This window comes from Plecotus auritus, assembly GCF_963455305.1.
Source record: "Plecotus auritus genome assembly, chromosome: 1".
NCBI classification, from domain to species: Eukaryota; Metazoa; Chordata; class Mammalia; order Chiroptera; family Vespertilionidae; genus Plecotus; species Plecotus auritus.
In genome coordinates, this window is record NC_137770.1 from 158,111,550 (window position 1) to 158,126,541 (window position 14,992).

Consider the following 14,992-nt stretch of genomic DNA (forward strand, 5'->3'; position numbering starts at 1 on the left):
AAATAATAGGTTAAACATGGGTTAATTATGAGCAAGTTGGTTGAAGATCGTTGTACCAAGATTTAAGTAAACATATATCTTTAAAATAAATAAAATAAATAATGTGCATATAATTTTTGACTCATCTTGTAATAATTTTTGTGAAGTAATACTTAGAAACACACAGAATATGAGAGAAAACTTTTCAAGTTTAAAAAAATTCCTAATTTGTGCTGTATCATTAGGCAAATAGAAATAGCATCTAAATATTTTCCAATTGAGAAATATAATTTTAATATTTTATAGAATTTAGTCTCAGTCATTTGAAAGAATTCCAAAGACCCTTTGAATGCATAACTTAGGTGTGTAGGTACATTTTAAAGTGATGAAATTCGTGGCTTAACCATAGTTTAGAAACAACATAACAGTTACAGACAGTTGGTGTGATCAAAGGCTTATTTTTACCAAGATTTTTAGTAAATGTTAACAATATATATAGAAATCTTGTAAAGTCATGAGATGTACATGGTTAAATTTCTCTGAGTTGGAATGTATTATGCCTTCTTTTCTTTGAAACATTCAGTTTTTACCAAGGCTTTATCCTTGACTAACAATACTGGATTTTTTTTCTTTATGTTTAATTGATTTAGTGTGGATTCTACATCTGGATACCCATCTCCCTAAAGTGTCTGGTTCTGAAATAAAAATGAAAGTTGGAAGGTATTGGAGTGGGATGAAGGGGCTGCTTTAATTGCCTCGGGAGTGTTCTAACCAATTTTCATTTGCCTCTTTGGTGTCCTTGAATAAAGGAGAATGGAGGGAGAATACAAAAAAGCTAAGAAACTTTTAAGAAGTCACGTGGAAAAAGCAATACAAAAGCAGAAGGTTGGCAACCTTTGAGAAGTTTCACCATAGACAACGTTGAGATTCTTTGTGATAACAATGCAATAATTGTGTGCTCTGGCTTCATGATTTTCTTTCTTTATTGCAGTACAAAAAATTCCAACTCCTCCACACTTTTGTAGACATATAGACAAAGTAATATAGGGGTCTGAGTACCAAAAACATAGAGACTCAATTACTTTGGAGAAATGGGAACAGAATGTGTACCCCATCCTCAAGTTAGGGATTAGTGTTCCTTTGCATTTGTTTTTTATTTTTGATGAAATAACATTCCGTGCATAATAATGACTTAAAACCCGTAAACAAGCCTGGAGTCGGCGCAGTGGCTGGCTGCCTCTCTCATAGCCACAGCTGGTGGAGAGGGAATATAGGTTCTTTCTCTAAAAAAGAGCCTCAGGATTGGGGGATTCCAGGAGCTAGGAGCTATCCTCGGTCCCTTCAAGGGATATTGAGAGGGGCCTCGAGGTCTGGATGGCACATGGGAGGAGTGTGGACGGCCGCATGCAGCGTCACCACCACCGCCCGGTGCGCAGCGTGGGCGGGGAGGCTGGCTGGAGGAGGATCCGCACTCAGAGCCCTCTGGCTGCCTCGCGCTCAGCAGTGTTTGCGCTGGTGACCCCTTGGAGGGTACAAGTGCACAGATTGGGTCTCAGGCGGGGTAAGTTCTCTTGGGAAGCGACTGTCCCCTCCCTTCTCTCAATCCTGGCCAGACTGCATGTTGAAGGAGCGAGAAGAGATGGCACGGATGTGTGAGACCCAGGGGTAGAGTCAAGGAGACGCTGGAGTCAACATTCTGGCTTCCTCAGTGGGACTCACTTTGGAGCGGCCCCACGACCTAGAGGGAGGCAATTCCGGGCTGGGGGTGCCGCCAGGATGCAGTTGGTTTGAGGAGTTTGCCTTCACTGACCTTTAAAGATCTCGGGGCACCTGCATGGTGTCTCCAAGAGAAGGGGACCGGGAAGCTAGAGGAGATGCAGACTTGGGCTAGAGTTTAAACTGTGTGAGTTGCTTGACTCAAGGTGCACCTCAGATGTGCGTGTTACAGGAAGGCGTTTTATACATCGTGACGTGCTCTCCGAGACATAATGCGCCGGGTCTTCCTGCCTCGGACTCCCGCCCATGATCTCCGTAGCTTGGAGGTCCTTGTCTGAGCAGAAGATCCCCAGACTTTGTAGCTCGACGAGAGCCGCTTCCAGGCATGTTCCTCCCGTGGCTCTCTTAGATCATCTGGGGCCACGATGCCTGGGAAAGAACCCACGTGGCAGGACTCCCGCGGGTCCTGTGCAGGGTCAGACTGCCTCGCTGAATCCATTTCACGGTCCCTCCCCTGCCCCTTGCCCTTCCGAGCATTCTCTCCTCCAAAGATCTCACCTGCTGGAGCTTCCTGGTCTTGGAGGACTTGCTAGGGTGGCGGGGCGCTGGAGGGTGGAAGGAGCTGTGAACACCCAGGAGCCGGGGGCCGTGGGGTCCTCTTGAACCTCTGGGGCCTGCCCAAGGGGTTCGTAGGAAAGAGGTCGACACTGGATTGGGAGACTGGGGTAACTTTATCCCCTGCGGCAATAGAGCAATTCCCCCCTCCCTCCAAGAAACGTATCCGTTTTCTATTTCTCAGGGAAATAAATTACAGCCCCCAACCAGCATCTTCTCACTCTTCAGTACAGCGAAGCCCACCTTTGGAAGTTCTCGTTCTTGCCCACTCGGCGTCACCAGCTTTTCCGAATTTGGGAATATTTCGTTAATTCGTTGCCCAGCCATTGCGCCTTAGGTACTGGAAAATCCTCTTTGTCCTCTTCCCATGCCCCGGGCAAAGAGCGCGCGGACCCGCACACGCCGGCTGGACACCCTGCCTTGCTCCCGGCTGCGCTGCCTCCTATTTACTCCAAGAGTCGCCAAGGGCCACGAGAACTCTGGCAGGATTCTTTTCCGCCCCACAATAGCCACCTCAGGCCAGGTGCCCACTTCGGGCACCCAGGCCTGGGCATTGCCCCAGGAGACGCCGTGGCGACCCTTGTTACCTGCGTCCTGCCCAGCCCCGGGAGATCGCAGCAGCAAGCTCACCCGAGCAGCCCCAACTGGAAAACCTCTCCCAGGCCCCCTCCAGCCAACCCTTTGGGTCTAGGAAATATTTTAATTTCCATAGAAAAGGCTCAATTTAATTGTTGGGTGGGGCGCAGTGGGCGGGGCAAAGGTGGCTTAGAGCATTGAATTTCACTCCGGTCCTAACGAGTCGTCGGCGGATAAAGCGCAAGTTGGCGTGTGCCTTTGGTCGGCAGAGGGATTGCAAACCGCGAAAACAAAGTGTCCAGTGAGACGCGGAGTGTGCCCAGATTTCCCTGCAGATGGGTTTGCGGAAAAGCCTGTAATGTGAACTTTCTGCAGATTGTGTATGGAGGGAGCTCAAGGAAAGGAGGAAGGGGAGCGGGCTGAGAGGGGGCCGCGTGAGAGTGAAATGTGCCAGTGTGCTGTGTGTGGTGTGCCAGGCGCGGGGGCCGAGGAAGGAGTCGAGAATGTCCCGCAGGCTAATTGGTTTAAGACAATCAGCAAGCGCTGGAAAAGGTCATTGAAGGAGTTCGCTGCATACACACAAAATAATAATCTTAAAAAAGAGTGCCGGGCATGCGCACAGAGAGGATGCCATATTGGAATGAGGCTGTAGTGGGAGTCGGAGGACCGAAGCGGGCGCGCGAGGGAGGCGGCGGGCTGGGAGCGAGCGGGGCTGAGCGAGCGGGAGCCAGGCAGAGCCTGCGAGCGAGGCCGGTGTCCTCGCCGGCGGCGCCCGGGGCCTTGGTCCACGCCGAAAGGAGGACGAACTTCACCAGGTAGGACACTGCGCCGGCCGCTGTCCCCGCGCCCAGCTCGCCCCGCCAGAGACCTCCGGCCCGCAGGTTGAGTGCGCCGGTCAGTTTTTTTTTTTTTTTTTTTAGCTTAGAAAAAAAGGGAAGCTCCATCCAGCCTGGGGTAGGCGGGTGGAGGAGGGGGGGCGCGGGGGGCTGAGGGAGAGGAGCGAAAGAGAAAGGCTGGAGGAGAAAGCGACAGCACTTGAACGGAGCCCCAAACTCCGCTCTGCGCTCCGGGTTGTCATTTTTGCTTCCTCTGTCCTCTTTTCCATCGTCCTCGGCTTCGAAAACCCCGGCCTTCCGGGAGTCAGTCCATAGTTGCAAAGTACCCTCCTCCCCGGGTGCTAGCTGTCCCCTTCCGCCGCCCACCTTCCTCATTTGCGCTCCTTTTAGCGACGCAGCCGCCCTTGTTCCCCTGAGCTTCTCGCTGGGGTTCCTCTCTCTCTCTCTCTCTCTCTCTCTCTCTCTCTCTCTCTCTCTCTCTCTCTCTCTCTGTGTGTGTGTGTGTTGGGGGGAGGGATGGTGGGGTGAGGACTGGAGACCAACCATCCAGGGGGTGAAAAATCGGTACACATTCGGAATCGCCCCCTTGGAAACATTTGCCTGTGCAGCTGAAATGAAATTGTCAGTAGTAGTTTTGGAGCGTGTTCCGGCGTGGATGATCTTTTTGTTCTTTTTTTTCTCTTTAAAGTAATATCCTGTCACTTGGGGCTTTCCTGTTGTCTACTTTCATATGACCTCCTTTCAAAATTACTAACCTGATCTGGCTTTGGAGTTATTTTTTCAGTGTGTGTGTGTGTGTGTGTGTGTGTGTGTGTGTAAAATCCGCCAAAAACAACAACTGTAGGAACAGCTAGATGTATTTATTGATTTTGACCCCGGGTGGCAGGAGGGGATTAAGACGGGGGAGGGAGAGCCTTGGGAGTGGGAAGTGGTTGATTCGCAGTGGCTGGACTTGCCTCCAGAGCCCGATCGGTACTTGTGTTTTCTTGGAAGCGCTACAACTGCGGGGAAGGAGTATTTAGAAACCGTGCCAGTTCCAATATGGCGGGCTAAGGTGGCTTTTAAAAACTGAAAATAAAGGTTTTGAAGTGGGAAAAAACGCCACTGGAGTTGCCTTCCCTTAGTTTCTACTTTCTTTGGCTACTCCAGGAGCTGCTTTAGCGAATTAAGTAGGGAAAAGGAGAGGAAATGAGCTGCCTTCGTTTTTTCCGTGGTCAAAGTCTGCGTGTCTAGTCCATTGCTAGAGGGGAAAGGGGCGTCGCTGGCCGGGACTGGGGCCTTCAAGCACAAGGGCTGTGTGCTTCTGGATCTGTGTGCATACCTGTGTGTGTAGTTGCGGAGGTGGGGGGGGGGGTGATGTCAAAGAGACCCGCCCCGAATGTGTGTGCGTGCATCTTGGAACCAGATCCTGCCATGATTTGACGTGACAAACTGCTGACACGTGGTGCAAAATACATGAGGGAAGAAGGAATGATTTATTTCGGCTTTTTATGAGACGAGCTCTCGCGCTCGCTTTCTCTCTGTATGCTGGATTTTGTGCGGTAAAGCTTCGGAGTAGGTGGAGCGAGAAGGTGCTACTTAAGAGCACTTATTAAAAGGTCCAGGGTATTGGATGCATTTAGGCTGCAGAAGCCTGTGGGGTTTTGTGTGTGCATGCATGGGGGCGCGCTGCACTTAGCAGTGGCTCCTGCTCGTTTCGCGCCGCGGTGGGGTGGGGAGGTGAAGGGCCCGTGCCCGCGGCGAGGGGAGGGTGAAAGTGAAGCGGCAGAAAAGCCGGGGCACTGGGACCTCCGCCAAAAAGCGTGTAGGGTCCGAGGCGGTCGTGGCAAGGAGTTGCTCTGGTGTTGCGCTCTAAGGAAGGTGGGGGATGGGGAATATCTCTGAAGAAAGTGTCTCTAGCCCAGGTCCGGCTCCTGGAGGGCTCGATTGGAGAGAGGCGTCCTCCTAGCGAGCGGGCGGGGCTGTCGCCTTGGGTTTTGAGTAGGCGGCTAGGTGCCTGAGAAAGGCTGGCATCAGGGGCCGGGGAGGGTCTGGAACTGGAGTTTGGGGTCGAAGTCGGAGCCTGTAAGGGGAGCCCGAGGGAAAGCAAGCAAACCCGAGCTCGCTTGGCTGTAAACAGAGGTCCCCAACAGGGGTCGCCAGTGGCCTGGACGCAGCCGCCGAGCAGAGGTTTCGCGGCAGTGGCTGCGAGAGGGATCCGGGGGACCCGGGCCACGCGGCTGCCGCGCACGGTCCCCGGAGCCTGGCGATGGCATGACCATGTTCTCTGGACCTGTGAACCTGATGGCACATCTGCCAAGTGCACTGAGACGTTTTTAAATCATAGTGTTGGCTAGGTTTGTAGTTAACGCAGTAACGGTGTCTTTGGGCAAATTTGCAGGGGCCTATGGGGGGAATCGATAGATCATCTCGTCCTCTCCACTTAGACACCGCCCTGAGTCCTGTCTCTCGCGGTGTCCCGTGTGTATGTGTGGGAGGGTCAGGGTTAAGCGTCACTAGGTTTGGAGACCCTGTGGCAGATTTTCCCTCTCACGTGGGAAGCTAGGATAAGCGACGGGCAACACTTCAGCAAAGACGCCTTCCGCCTCCTGGGGCCGAGCGCGCGGCGCGTCCCCAGGGCTTCCAGCCTGCGCTGCCGGTGCGTCCTCTCCGGGACAGCTCTCCCGTGGGCTTCGATGAAGTGGAAGATGGCTCTGTGCCTGTAAACTGCAGTTTCAGTCGGGAACCCTTCCCCTCCTCCTCCTCCTGACGTCGCCGCTGACAAGCGCACAATTTCCCCCAGCGCCTCGAAACCTGCGATTTTGCACCTAGCTTTGCCTTGGAAGCGAATGTACAACCGATTACGAAGAACATTTCACAGGATTTCGAAGGGCCCAAGTTTCCCTTTATTGTGGGGGAGGAGCAGGAGGAGCCTGGCTGACCACCGCCCTGTACCCCGTGGCGGGCTGGGAGACTGGGGACACAGTCGGCCTGGGGCTGGGAACCTTTACAGTAAAGTAAAAAGCCGAGGGAGCTGCCACGGGGACATGGAGGGTGGCCTTGCGGGAGCGGTCGCCACCCCCAGGGTCGCCTGTCTTTGATGGCATTTGTGGTGTGGGGGAGACGGTTCCCAAACTTATGGAGACCTGCTTGCAGTTTCGCTTTCGGAATTTTCGAGATCTGTGGGTTTCTAGAGTTGGGTGGGATTCCGAGAAAGGCAGGGCTCCAGGGACTGGCCGTGCGGAGACTCGTTGCCCTTTCGGTGCAGTACTCAGACTCCTCACCCAGAGCGTCCTCTGCTTTGCCTCCCCGGACCCCGCGGGTGCGTTGGAGGGTCTTGGGCTCCCGGCCCAGGCCCTGGAGACTGCCGTCCTGCGCTACGTTTTGTCGGCTCCAGCTGCGCTCTTGCGGCGGATCCGGTGGGAAACAGCATTCAAGGAATGGAAACCTTATCTGAATCCGGGTCCATCGCCACTGCCCTCCACTTTCTCTCACTTCTCCGATCTTGCGCCATAGCCAAGGGACCTGGGGGATCAATTGGCGTGATTACAAGAGCAAATGGATCCATGTTTTACCAGGTTGGAGAACACGCAAAAGCAGGCTTAAATTCGGCCTCATTTCTTGGGGAGGCAGTCAGGGGTGGAGAGAGATTGAGCGGGTTAAGTGGGGGGGAGGAAAGAACTTGATGGTCAGAAGGAATTGTTGGCCAGGCTATCCTTTGAGATAGGAGATCTGCCACTTTTTGCCTGCTAAGCATTATATTTGCACACATTACTTCCTCTCTTCCACAAATACTAGTACTGTCTCAGATCTTTTTACCTTAGCTAGTCATGGGACCAAGCTGCCTGCCTGAAAGAGCTGAGGAGACACAGGGGCACACCCCCATGCACACCACAAACCCTCTAGTCCCCTACCAAAGTTTGTACTGTGGGCAGAACTTCCTGGACCAGTGTAAGCCACTTACTTGCCAGTGGCAGGGCGATTCAGTGGCCCCCACTCTAGAGAAGAGTGCCACTAACCACCCAGTTTTGAAGCCTGTTGTTCTAGAAGTGATGGCTGAGACCTGCTGGGTTGAGAACTGATGAATTTCTAATTTCTCATTAGTATACCTGCACCACGAACCTCAAACAGGCTATCCTGTTGGGATATGAATTTCAATAATGACGGGTCATTTGTGAGAGAGCTTTTCCTCTTCATGTTTTCTTGCAGAAATTATGGATGAATTTTTTTTTAAAGTTTTAGGTATAAACAACTAGTTTCATGATTCTTGACTTAATAGAAGTCAGCATAAGTTCCTGAAGAAAGTAGAAAAAGCCTTAGTGGACTCAGGATTGGCCTATCCTCTCTATTCTCTTTTATCACTGACCTTCCTTTGCTGCCCTGGGAGTATTGAACCATTTCATCAAATCCCATTTCTGCCACTCTAGCTGAAGTGGCATTTCCCACCTTTCTCTATATGCCAGTGTCCCCAAAGGACTTGCCCCACCTGAGAAGAAAAGCTGGGTGATACTGTCGTTAAGCAGTAAGTGAATGAAGGTTCCATTTCATTGATACAGTGCTTTTGGGATTTAAGAAGCATGTGAATGAAAATGCAGACTCTGTAGGGTCTGTTCTTAAGCCTTAAAGTTTTTGTCAGGATATCAAAGTGAAATAATTCTTTTCTTCAGTAATTTAAACAAAAATGGCCCATTGTGGGATTTGAATTACTTCCAGTTACAGTATTATAAATTTGGACATCTCTTTCTTAGTATTTCAGTATTTGGAATATTTGGAGTTCACTTAGCAGTGTAGTGATCATAAAGAATTTGTAAGAGTTTCTTGTACCAAAATGAAATTAGAATCCATAATTCAAGACATATTTTGTGTGTGTTTTTTGTAACTGTTCTTACCAGTACATCTACATCACTCTGGTAGCAACTGTCAGTGTCAACTGATGTCATGTCGTTGGTGACAATAGGAATCCCCAATCTGAGGTTCGGTGAAGAAGGAAACTTTATTCCATGCCAAACAGTTCAATTATGATACAGCTGGCTGTGAAAACATCAGGGGTAGCCCTGACTGGTTTGGCTCAGTGGACAGAGCGTCGGCCTGCGGACTGAGGGGTCCCAGGTTCGATTCTGGGCAAGGGCATGTACCTTGGTTGCGGGCACATCCCCGGTGGGAGGCGTGCAGGAGGCAGCTGATGGATGTTTCTCTCTCATTGATGTTACTAGCTCTCTATCTCTCTCCCTTCCTCTCTATAAAAAATGAATAAAATATAAAAAAAAACAAAAACAAAAACATTAGGGGTAGGAGGCAATCCTGGGTCTAGGCCCCTCCTGTTAGACAGCTCTGCTCTGCCCTGTTCCTTGCTGATCTGGTCTGCTTTGCTGAGGTCAGCAAACCATCTTTGGTGTTTCAACTCAGCAGGAAAACAATCTTATGTGGAAAGGAAACTTGCACTCCCAGAGCCAAAGGAGAGTTGACTTAAACATGGGAAAAAAAAAAAAAATCCCCAGGCCCCTGGTCCATCCTAATGCAAATGAGGGCTCCAAATCTTCAAAGTTTGATTTGTACAAAAAACACTGTCCTGATTGGTTGGAACAGAGCTGCTCTGATTGGTCCGTATCAAAGCTGATGGGGAATATAGCTGTGGAGCTAAGATTGGATGGGAAAAGCATCAGTCCTACTGGTTGAAATAGGATTCCAGGAACTCCTTTATAAGGGCTGGCTCAGAAGGCAGAAACAGTAGGCAGGTAGTTCAATGCAGGCTTCTCACTGAACTGCAGTTTGTGTGAGGGGCTCCTGTGTAGAAATGGCTGCTGGGCTCTTTTTTTTTTTTTTTAAATTTAAGTCCAGTTAGCCACCAGGAGCCATTCTTAGTAGGCACCTTCTTTCTGAGGGTCCATACAATTTAATTGTCCCCATTTTACCAATAAAAAAATTTAAGAAAATTATGCGTGTCACAATAAACCAGAAAGTCAACCTCTGCATTCAGTGTGGTGATCCAGGATCTAACAACTCTATTTTGTAAGGAAGATTTCTCACAGAGGAAGAGAGAAGACAGAATTAGCAGGCGTGGTTTCTGGCTTCAGAGATGTTTCTGTCTAGCTATGTGACATAGGACCAATATGTCAGCTTTCTGAGCCTCATTTCCTTATTTACAAAAGGAATGCATTGGACTGGAATCTCATTCAAAGATCTTCATGCTTCTCTTGGGGGAAAATTCTGTGATTCAGCATTTATGCAGGCATGGCCAAATGATTCATCTTTTAGGCACCTGTCTGCAAAGTATAGTGAAAACACTATGATGTTGGTTGACAGTGGCTGGAGATGATATTTGTGAAAAAGTGGGTTATAGTTCACAATGCAGAAGTGCTGTTGTTGCTAAATGACATAAGCTCCACGTGGGGTTATGTTTTCTTTCCTGCTCTGGAAAGGGAGAGGCTTAGAGAAGATTGAGGCATACACAAATGTGAACTTCACAAATAACCCCAGTAATGGCATGGACCCGGTTAGGTCAGCATGTCTTTGAATACAAGCCATAAAGAATACCTGATTGAGTTTGATCTATTCATTGCTAGGACTAGAAGGACCTTTCCATATAGCCCTCTGTACCCCAGCCTCCCCAACAGCGTGAGTAAGTGGACCTCATTCACTAATATTTGTAGTGTGGGTGGATGACTATAGCCTCCTGGTTACCTAGTGAGTGAAAGAATCGGGGCTGACCTTCCATTTTCCATTTCCCCTCGTTATGTTGGGCCACTAAGCAGTATTTCCTCTCTTTGTAAGGCTGGAAATGTCCTGGGAAAAATGATCATAAGAAAAATGAGCTTGCTGGCTAACACAGGTGTTGGCTGTGTTGAAGTTAGGATCTTTTGTGTTGATAAGATGACACTCACTAATAAAAAAGTTTTATTTTCTTGTCACTTAGGTTTCCATTCTTGTGATAAGATAGATGTCTTTGACAGTGATGAAAGAAAGAATCCATTGTGCTTTTTGGTTTCATTCTTTTTGATTTAACTAAAAACAAAAAGGACACATTTTGGTAGATACAGTGCTTGTTAAAGCATTTGGTGAATTCTGCAAAGTAGGGCAAATGATGTCATCAGTTGTGACTATGGAAGAGGGGTTTGGAGCTGGTGGGACACGGAAAGATGGGACAGATTTTTATTCTGTGATTTTTTTTTCTCTCCTCTGAAGTTTTATTGGCTAAGCAAAGATCTTATAAAGACTTATTAAAGTATACCCTCTCTACCTTCTCCTACATTTGGCAAGTTGCTGCTGTTGTTTTCCATTTTGGTAAAAACTGAAGTGTGAATGGCAGCACTTTTAAGGTATAATATAAGAGTCTGAAGTTCTAAGTGCAAGTTTCTACAAAGTCTTATTTTCAATATAATTTAAATAGGCGCTCATTTAAAAACTGGATGCTTGGATCTGTAGGTCTAGGGATTAAGGGTAAAGGGATTGTGGTATTAATTGGATTTTGGAATTACCTATTCGAATAATGTTAAAGAAAAATAATTGCTTATTTAAATATCTACTGTTTGCCAGTCACTCTTACTGCTTTGTATTTCACTACTTGATGCGAGTGTTATCACCTCCATTTCACTGATGAGGAGAATGAGACTTTAGAGGGCCTGAGTAACTCCTAACCTTACACTGTCACGAAACTGTAGCTACGGTGTAGTGGTCATGTAGTGGTCACTGTGCCTGCTGCTGTAACTGCATTCTCTTATTTATACTTTGCAGTTGAGTGCCATTATCTTTATTTTATTGATAAGGCGATTGAGTCTTTGGAGAGGTTTTACTGGATCATACAAAAAGGTTTTTTTTTCTTCTTTATAATTTGAAATTAAGTAAGACTAGAGCATTTTCTTTTTGCATTTAGTTCAGATGGCCATGGGAGAGCAGAGCTTTTAAAGGAAGCTTAAATCACTGTTTTTAAATGGAGAAGTGGAAATATTTGGTGTTGGTATAGAAAGCTGTTCACTGTCATGCAAATTGACCACTAAAAATTTGAAAAAGGTTGAATTTCTGAAATTTCATCTTAATTAAAAAGAATAATTGGTTTTTATATAAATCAGTTACCTTTTCTTCTCTCCTCTGCTAGAGAGATTACCACACTACTGTAGGTGAGAATAAATTTTAAATGTTCTCAAGTGTGGAAGAAGTGGAGAGTGGGAAAAAAAAGATACTACAGAAAGCTGGGGAGGAGAGCTAGGATTTCCCCTTCTAAATAGTTTGGCCACTGATGAGCATAGTCTTTTAGATTCACCTTAAGATTTTGGCCTTTTATTAGATTACTAGTGGCCCGGTGCATGAAATTCGTACGCGGGGTGGGGGGGGGGGGAAGAGGGGGGAGGGGGTGGTGTCCCTCAGCCCGGCCTGCACCCTCTCCAATCTGGGACCCTCGAGGGATGTCCGACTGCCAGTTTAAAAAGGCAGTCGGACATCCCTCTCACAATCCGGGACCGCTGGCTCCCAACCGCTTACCTGCTTGCCTTCCTGATCACCCCAACCACTCTGTCTGCTGGCCTGCTCACCCCCAACTGTCCCCCCCACTGGTCTTGTCGCCCCCAACTGCCCCCCTTGCTGGGATGATTGCCCCCAACTGCCCCCCCTGCCAACCTGCTCGCCCCAACTGCCCCCCCCAGCCAGCCTGCTCACCCCCAATTGCCCCCCCCCCACTGGCCTTATCGCCCCCAGCTGCCCCTAACTGCCAGCCTGATCACCCCCAACAGCCCTCCTCTCCTGGCCTGATTGCCCCTAACTGCGTTTGCCTCGGCCCTGCCACCATGGCTTTGTCCGGAAGGACTTCCGGAAGGTCTCCCACTCTAATTAGCATATTACCCTTTTATTAGTATGGATTTTATTCTCTTGTAGAAAACTGCAGACAGACCCTCGAAGCTGCCCTCTGTGGGTGACCTAACTAAGCACTGTCTGTCTTGTGCCCCTTTTGGGCTCATCAACTGGTTGTAGCCTCCTCCCCTGGTTAAGTTTGAAGCTGGCAAGTCAGATCTTCAGTCTATATGAAGAAAAATTAATTCCACTTCCTTTAAAGCACAGGAGAAAAAGTCAAGTGTTGCCAAATCGAAGTACTGACTTTTTATAGAAATTGGCGTTGGCATTATTTTAGAAAGTGTACTAAGTATGGGGTAGATGGTTAGAGGGCACTAACTAAGGTCCAATGGTTAGAGTGAACCAGTGACTCTTCCGTTTCCTCTGACCTTGGCTAAGTCACTTCCCTTCAGTCTTCAACCTCCCGTTTCAATTTTTCCTGTGATGAATCTGGCAGGATAGAATTCTTGCTGGGTGCAAATGTATCTTAAAAATCGGCTTTAAAAGGTAAAAGACATGCAGCTTTGTGACAAATATGCTATCTTTTTGTTAGAGAAAAAAGTCTCTGACTTGTATAAGGTACATGCTTAACGGATGGTTGCAGAGAAGCATTTGCACTTGCAGTCATTTTTCTTTTTCCCCATCTCCATGTTGGAGAGGATGTTTCCTTCTGGGTGTTTTCTTTTTTTAATGTTATATACTCAGTAATAGTCACTTTGTCTATGTACTAAGCAAAAATACTCACCGGGCATGCTTCAGAAAAGGGGATCTGCCATTTGATATAAATGGACGCTTCTTGGTGCATGGCATAGGTTGCAGTTCTTCAATTAAAAAAGACAGAGATTCATAAAAGAATGCTCAAAACAGCCTCCAGTTGGAGCTCTGTCTGAAAGAGATCCATTGCTTCTCAAGCATTGCGGAGAGCTTGGAGAACGTTCATAAAATGAATGTTGGTAGGGACAGGAAACGTCAAGGGGGATGGAAGGAAAAGCATACTAACAAAACTTAGGTTGGATTACTGAAGGGTTTGCATGCATTTCTGTAGGGAAGAAACTGGATTTGCCTCTCTGAGGGCAGAGAAGTGGGAAAGAGGCACCTTGGAATGGAGATGCCTGAGAGGAAGAAGAGACTTACCTGGAGATAATAGTTCACCTGCACACATGTGAACAGGAGGCCAGAGATCATGAGAACAATGATAACTCCTGAGGGCAAATGTTCACTTTTCCAGATAGTCTACTTGTTTTATTAATTAATATCATTGTGTTCTTTTAAAAGTATTTTTATTGGTTTCAGAGAGGAATGGAGAGGGATAGAGAGATAGAAACATCAATGATGAGAGAGAGTCATTGATCCGGCTGCCTCCTGCATGCCCCACACTAGGGATCGAGTCTACAACCCGGGCATGTGCTCTGACCTGGAATCGAAGCCTGACCTTGTAGTTCATGGTCGACGCTCATCCACTGAGCCACGCTGCCTGGGCATTAATATCATTGCTGATATTACCTCGCTTAGTTAGACTTCATCTGCTTTTAATCATACCTATTCTTCTGTAATACATAGTCTTTTATTTGTCAACTAGAGGCCTGGTGCATGAAATTCATGCACTGGCGGCGGGAGGGGCGGGAGTGTCCCTCAGCCTGGACTGTGCCCTCTTGCAGTCCAGGAGCTCTCTCGGGTGATGTCTGACTGACAGCTTAGGCCCACTTCCCCCAGGGGAGAGGGCAGTTGGACATCCTTAGCCCTGTGAGCCTGGCTTCTGGCTGACCACCAGGGGCAGCTCCTGCATTGAGTGTCTGCCCCCTGATGGTCAGTGTGCATCATAGTGACCAGTCGTTCTGCTGTTAGGTCGATTTTCATATTAGCCTTTTATTATATAGAACTAGAGGCCCAGTGCATGAATTTGTGCATGAATGGGATCCGGCAGGAGGTTGGCTGGCTGGACCGCCCCGATTGGGGCCTGATCAGGGCTGGGCCAACCATGGGGAGGGGCTGTGGACGGTAGGCTGTCTGGCCCCATCCCTGAATGGGATGGGGGGCTGATCGGGGGTCAGCGGCCAGGGGAGGGGCTGTGGGAGGTTGGCTGGCCAGCCCCACCCACGATTGGTGTGTGTGGGACGATCTGGGGTGGAGCTAGCTAGGGGGAGGGCCCGCAGGCGATTGGTAGGTGGGCCCCACCCCTGATTGGGGTGGGGGGGGCGATTGGGGGTGAGTCCGGCCAGGGTGAGGGGCTGTGGGAGGTTGAGTCCGGCCAGGGTGAGGGGCTGTGGGAGGTTGAGTCCGGCCAGGGTGAGGGGCTGTGGGAAGTTGGCCAGGGTGAGGGGCTGATCAGGGGTGGGGCTGGCTGAGGAAAGGGGCTGCAGGAGGTTGGCTGGCTGGCCCCACCCTCCCATCCTGCAGGTTCGCTGACTGCACTGGGCGTCATAGCGACCAGTTGTTCCGGTCGTTACAGCGTTCCAGTCTCTGGCTTTTTA

The 14,992-nt window shown here is 48.9% G+C and overlaps 1 protein-coding gene across 2 annotated transcripts in view; it reads left to right on the plus strand.

The window, feature by feature from the left end:
* Positions 1-3,504: 3,504 nt before the first annotated feature.
* SFMBT2 (Scm like with four mbt domains 2) overlaps positions 3,505-14,992 on the plus strand; it is a 229,177-nt gene continuing 217,689 nt past the window's right edge. For both annotated transcript variants that reach the window (XM_080685057.1, XM_080685058.1), the window contains exon 1: positions 3,505-3,701. The gene's annotated coding sequence lies outside the window, so the exon portion shown is untranslated. The remainder of the gene's footprint in view (positions 3,702-14,992) is intronic.